The sequence below is a fragment of the Triturus cristatus genome, chromosome 9, assembly GCF_964204655.1.
Source record: "Triturus cristatus chromosome 9, aTriCri1.1, whole genome shotgun sequence".
NCBI classification, from domain to species: domain Eukaryota; kingdom Metazoa; phylum Chordata; class Amphibia; order Caudata; family Salamandridae; genus Triturus; species Triturus cristatus.
The window spans coordinates 361,364,971-361,371,409 of NC_140592.1; the positions used below are offsets into that span (position 1 = coordinate 361,364,971).

A 6,439-nucleotide genomic window follows, 5' to 3' on the forward strand; every position below is an offset into this window, starting at 1 on the left:
CGAGGAATTTTTGCTCCAGCGGTGACCGGGCCCTTTGAATGGAAATGCTAATTAGCATAAAGTACCCCCAGAGTCCTTTGCGCACCATACATCGTGTTTATGAGGCTGACAAGTACAGTTCACAGTATTGCACCTGGTAAGTTATTGTTATCTGTCTCTGACTGTTGGATGAATGCGACTTTTGCTCGCTGTAGGTGTCTTAAGTACCATCTCCGGTGCGTACCTCGAATGACTTACCTGTCTTTAGCTTTGCGCAGTGGCAGTAGCGTAGCCAATGACTTCTAACCGAGGCGCGATTATTGCTTATTGAAAACTTTACCCAATACCCCGTTATGGCGACTTGAAATATAGTTGACATTGCAATTTTTGACAGTCTCCGTGGAGACTGATTTTAATGTCAAAGAAAGAAAACTGACGAACTGTATAAAACGTTCAATCCGCACTGGATCTGAATTTGGTGTTTTAACCACATTAGGTTATTATTGCCTTAATTTGTTATTAGTATTCATGAGGGGTTCCTAAAACTCATTATTTTGTGAAATAACCGAGAGAGTTATGTGTTTTGTCTGCATGTGTATTTAAAAATCCCAAATAAAATCCATCACACACTTTGCCATACCTAACTTAAAGCACCGGTACCCAACTAATTACTACAAAGACATTTATTGGGGGGGGGAGTTGTAACACCCCAAACACATCCCTGAAGCTACACCCCTGGCTAAACGTGCCAATGGGAGCAGTGTGGGCACAATAGCGTGAGATCCCCTGAAACAACAGTGCCCTCTGTACAGAGTACATAAGAAATTGATAGGTTTGTTGGCTGTGTTGTGAGGGCACAGAGGTATTCTTTGGGGTGGAGCTAGCAATAATCCAGCAGGTGCAGTGGCACCGGGGCCCACTGCATCATAGTTAAGACCTCTACCCACCCAGAGGTCGGGTACCCATTTTTACGGTTATGTTTAGAATCCTTTGCATTCAGTAAATGTCACCCACTGATCAAATCTAATGTAGTAAATAAAAAAAATGGTATTGATGAAGTCAACCTTATTATATTATGTTATTTTATTCAAAACTACAGATTGAAATCGAAATAATAACGGACTCCGATCTAACAAAATAAAGACAATTGAAATACACCACCACTATAACTTTTTAAATGTCATAGTTTTAAAGAATTACTAGCACACACAACTCCCGCTTCTCCCCCTCCCCCACCACATATTGCGTCTCCAGCCGCTCGCGCGCGGCCAACGCTTGTTTTAACATTACTGCGGCCATTGCTTGTTTATTTTATCTTTGCGCGCGCACACAACTCCCGGTCGCTGCCGCACAGAACATCTCAGCCCCTTCCATTATGCTTGCATAGCCTGTTAACCATATTCGCCCGCGAGCAGTAAACAGCTTTTTTGACTTTATAAGCATTTAGTTAAGCAACTGTTGCATAGTTAAACACTTATAAGGTCCCAAAAGCGAGACCTATTGGCTATGCCAATGCTTGTTAATTTTAGGAATGGTACTATTTTAATTTTCTAATTTGATAATGTATGTTTATGTTTTGGTTTGGAAAAGCACATGGCCGCCCGAGGGCTTCCCAGCACTGGTGAGTTCTGACAGAGTGACTATGCTGACTGGTGCATTAGAGGGGAAACAGCCAGGTTGTGAGTTTTTTCCTAAAGGAGAATTCAGCTTGAATTATTCTGGGGCCAAGCGGGAGCTCATTCCACAGCTTCGGTACCAATTGTGAAAATGATCTTCCTCCCTATCTTGTCATTTTGACTCTGGTCGTGCTGAGGAGATGTAGTTGAGAGGATCTTAAGAGCCTGGTTGGAACATACATAGATACCAAATTTCTGAGCCTTACTTGACCGTTGTTATTTATGGCCCTATGAGCGATACAGAGGGATTTGAACTTGATTCTTGCCTCAATCGGCAGCCAATGGAGCTGTTTAAAGGATTCTCTTACTGAAACATAGCTTGGAACCTTTAGCAGGAGCCTGGCTGCCTCATTTTGCACCACCTGAAGTCTCTTCAGTACATACTTAGGCAAGCCCACATAGAGAGAGTTTCCATAGTCCAAACGCGAGACTATGAGGGACTGAATCGCGATTTTTCTTAAATTATGTGGTATCAATGCTAGTATCTTCCGGACCATTTTAAGTAGCCTGAAGCCAATTCCAGATAGTTTATTTGCTTGGTAGTCCATTGCCAGGGCAGCATCCAGCCAAATTCTCAGAATATTTATAGAGGAATTGGGAAAGGAAGGTTACCCATACTAATTGGCCAGCTATCTAACGGTCTTGAAATGGCCACGTTTCCTAGAATCATTAGATCAGTCTTGTTGCCGTTTAGCTTTAAGCAACAGCTCGCCATCCAATGGGCCACTTTATCCAAACAGGGTACCAGTTTTTTGTTACCAGAATGGGGGCCATTTGTCAGAGAGATAACCAGCTGGGTGTCATCGGTCATATGAGACAGCCGAGATGTGAACTCCTGCAATATGGTGGCAAGCTGTTGAACATATATGTTAAACCCCCTAGGGCTAAGTGACAATACCTGTGGCACGCCACATATAGTTGGCAAACTGTCTGGGAAACAGTTTTTTTCTATCACTTGATAAGATCTGGTTTCCAGGAAAGAGATGAGCCAGTCCATTGGTCTACCCTGAATTCCTACATTCCTTAGACTATCTATCGAGATGGCATGATCAACGGTGTCAAATGCCACGCTCAGATCGAGCAATAGGATAGCAGCAGGGCCTCTGTTATCTAGAAGAGCTTTAAGCTCTTCTGTGACCACCAGAAGTGCTGCTTCCGTGCTATGCTGAGCATATAAGACCATCTGGGTTGGGTGGAGAATTTGATTGTCCACCAGAAAATTAGATAGCAACTGATTGACATATTTCTCCAGAAGTTTGCTGAGAAAAGGAAGTAGTGATATGGGTCGAAGATTACCAAGTGATGCAGGATCTAAGTGGTTTTTTTTTTAGTAAAGGTCTAATCTATTAATAGAGGCGGTTCTGCTATTATCACACAGAAAAAAATGTGTGAAAACATTAGAAAGGCAAAATGTTGCATTGGGCTCTATTGCTTGGGTACATTTCTCTTTTTACAGAATACCTGTCTGATACTATGTATATAAAGATGGGGTAGATGCCCTGGTGCTAGAGTGTGACATCACCAAACCCTTAAAAACTGTTATTAATTCTATTTTTACAACTGCTACATGTAGTGCATAACAGGATGTTTCAAAAGGGATAGGAAGTTGGAGAAGGGGCATACCTTCATCTACAAAGGCTGGAAATTTGAAACATATTTAGCAGTCTCCCTTATTTAGAACTTGATGCGTGTGATGCAGTAAGGTGGCAAAGGAATTATGATGCATTTTTTCCTTATGGGACATCTCCCTGGGTGATAGAGTATATGGGGTAATACTGGCAGTAGATGTAGGAGCAGTCTGTTTTATGTGATATAAAAGATCTAAGGCTTATAGGAGACCCATCATAAGCAGCAGCAAACAAAACAACACACTTGGGAAACACAGATTAGAGTGATTCCACCTTTTTCTCTTAATACAAAAGGCAGAATATGTATCATCCCTTTTTATTCGACAGAATCAATTGTTATGGCCAAGCAAATGTGCTACAGACTTCATATGAGGGAAAAGAAAAATCAGTTCTCTAAGTGTTACTATTCTAGACATTCGTTGGGAAAGTAGAATTACTGCTTTCACTATATGTTAAATATTCACATTATATAGGTTCCAACACATAAGCCTAAACACAATAAGGCAAGAAAAAAGCATAGAAAAGTAGGATCACAGAATTGGAGAAGCAGTGTTCTTCTAGAGTTTCAGAGGGCCATAGAGGTACCCTAGGAGTTGCTCCTTCTCTTCTGACGGTGCTCATATAACTAATGAACTTAGGAGAGTTCACACATTTCTCTCAAAGACAAGCAAATAGTCCTTGTATTTGGGGTCCCAACCACCTCAGAAGGGGGAGTAAGACCCTTTTAAGGCAAATGCCAGAACAGTGAGGTGCCGGCCCTCAAATCATTCAGAAGATTAATGTGCGAGGCACACATTTAGAAGTATCCAGAATACCACACCCCAGAGGTAGTCCTAAATGATGGGTGTCTGACCACCTAAGAGTTGGTTTATTTTCCTCGTAATGGGCAATCTTCACACTCTGCTTATTTTAGGCACCAGGGTCTGAAGTTGTACCGAGGAGAATCTCTCACTGCAGTAATGTCTCTTGGTACACTGCAAGGGATGCCTCCACCAGTTCCCTTGTTCTCTAGAGTGTGAGAAAGTATTTTATCAGTGTTCAGTGCCACTAGCTCATCCTCAATCAGTTATCCACCTCCAAACATTTTTTGTTTGGGAAAATGTTGAGTTTCTTTTCTCCAAAAACATCCAAGAATATGTGCATCAGAAGGCAAAATAATTGGGGCCCTTTGAATATGGCTGTCGTGAAACCAATTGTTGTGTCCATCACACCAGCCTGTATGGCTGGGAGGACCTGCACAGGGCTCTAACAGCGCAGCCAAAGTCTGGAATCCCTTTGAAAGTTTTTGGTCAGGAGCCAGTCCCTAGGCCGGATATTGTGTCCCAACCGTTACAAAGGTTATGGCAGGGATTCCTTGACCTATTGGTGGATAGCAGAAAGACTCACTGTAAATTCCTTACAAAAGTCTAACAGTATAGGATGCTCAATTTCCGACATTTTCCTAGGTCCGGGCACACCCCAAATGCTTTCAGGGAGGCCCATAACTACTTATACTTGAATGTACAACTGTTCTCGTGGACATAAGTGCAAGTGGCAATGCATCTACCCAAGACAACTTTGCATCTCAGCATATTTTATAGAGCTTATCCTTGAGAGTGGATATAAAATGCTTCACTAAGCCTGCTGCTTGAGGGTGATATACAGAATGAAGTTGTATAATAACAAGGGCCTGACATACTAAGTCCATGATTTTATTTAAAAAAATAGGTGCCATTGTCACTCAAGATAGTGCAGGGCAATCCAAATCTGGGGAATACCAGGGCCTTGTCAGTGCTCATGGATCCATTAGCTTTAAGTGGATATGCTTCTACTCATTTCCTAAAAATGCAGCTCGCAACTAGGACATATCTTAAATTTTGTAAAGTGGAAGCTCTATGAAGTCCATTTATGGACATTCAAAGGGCAATTCAGGAGGTCCGAAATGGCCTTTTGGGGCATTCATTATCTTTTGTGTATCATAGTAGGCACAAATTACACTGGATTTACAAAGGACAGTAGCAACATTCTGAATTTTATCATATTTCCAGAGTGGGTCTAAAGCATTTACTATGCCGTCTACATTTATGTGAGCAGGATTATGGGCTATAGTAACAACAGATAAGACATGACAACTAGGCAATAGCCGTCACCTTTTGTTTGAGTCATCTTTCCAACATCAGCTTCTTCTTCATATTTCAATTCCTACGCTTTCTTTTCTTCCTCTGTAGCTTCACTTTGTACACTTTTCACAGCATCAATAGTATAGTCAAATATTTCACCATCTGCAAGATAAAGTGCTGAGATGTACATCATGCTAGTTACTTGCTGAGCAGAAGGTTTGGCAGTCTCATCTGCAAACGCATTTCCTTGTCCAAATTGATCAACAATTTTATGATGGGAATTACATTTTATAACAGCCAATTTCTCTGGAAGTGCCACTCCTTTTAACAAATGCACGATTAATGCTCCATGCTTCATCTTGGGGCTGTGTTACATCAGGCAACCTCGCTCAGTCCATAGGCATCCAAAATTATGTGCGAGACCAAATGCCTACTGGCCATAAGGCCAGTACTTAACTCACAAGCTCTAGTAAGGGCTATTATTTCAGCCCCCTGAGCACACTGTTGTGGAACTTGACAGCTTTGAACAATTGTCTGCCTTATAGTGATCACATAGCCTAAGTAGATGTTCCATCAGGCAATGTAAAGCATGAACCATCTACGAATATTTCTCCATCCGGAGAAGACATTGGAACATCAGTAGAATCCACCTTTTTTGGTCTCCTCATCTGTTATTAGTATACAATCATGCAAGTCATTGGAGTTGTCCGGAGGGAGGGGCATCATGGTAGCAGGATTGAGGGTATTACATCTCTGGATGGCAATGTTGGAGGCAAGAAGTTTACGTTTATAATGAGACAATCGAACAATGGTCAAAAGTTGGATTGGTGTTTAATTCCGGAGAATATCCACATTGTCGGAAACAAAAAGAGTCAAGGAGTGACCCAACACAATACTTTCAGCTTGTTTTACTGAGATGGGGGAAGCAACAGACACACAATTGATGGACGGAATGCACAACAAATCAAAACATTCACCCCCAGTCAGGAATTATGGGTTAAATCCATCATTCTTTTTTTGCTCACCATGCCACCCCAGTTTAGACCTGGCCATATGC

General features: G+C 41.8%; 1 non-coding gene across 1 annotated transcript; it reads left to right on the forward strand.

Moving 5' to 3' along the window:
* Positions 1–245: 245 nt before the first annotated feature.
* On the forward strand, positions 246–385 carry LOC146797940 (U4 spliceosomal RNA). The gene has a single exon (XR_014969369.1). It is a non-coding gene; the product is annotated as a U4 spliceosomal RNA (small nuclear RNA).
* The last annotated feature ends 6,054 nt before the right edge of the window (positions 386–6,439 follow it).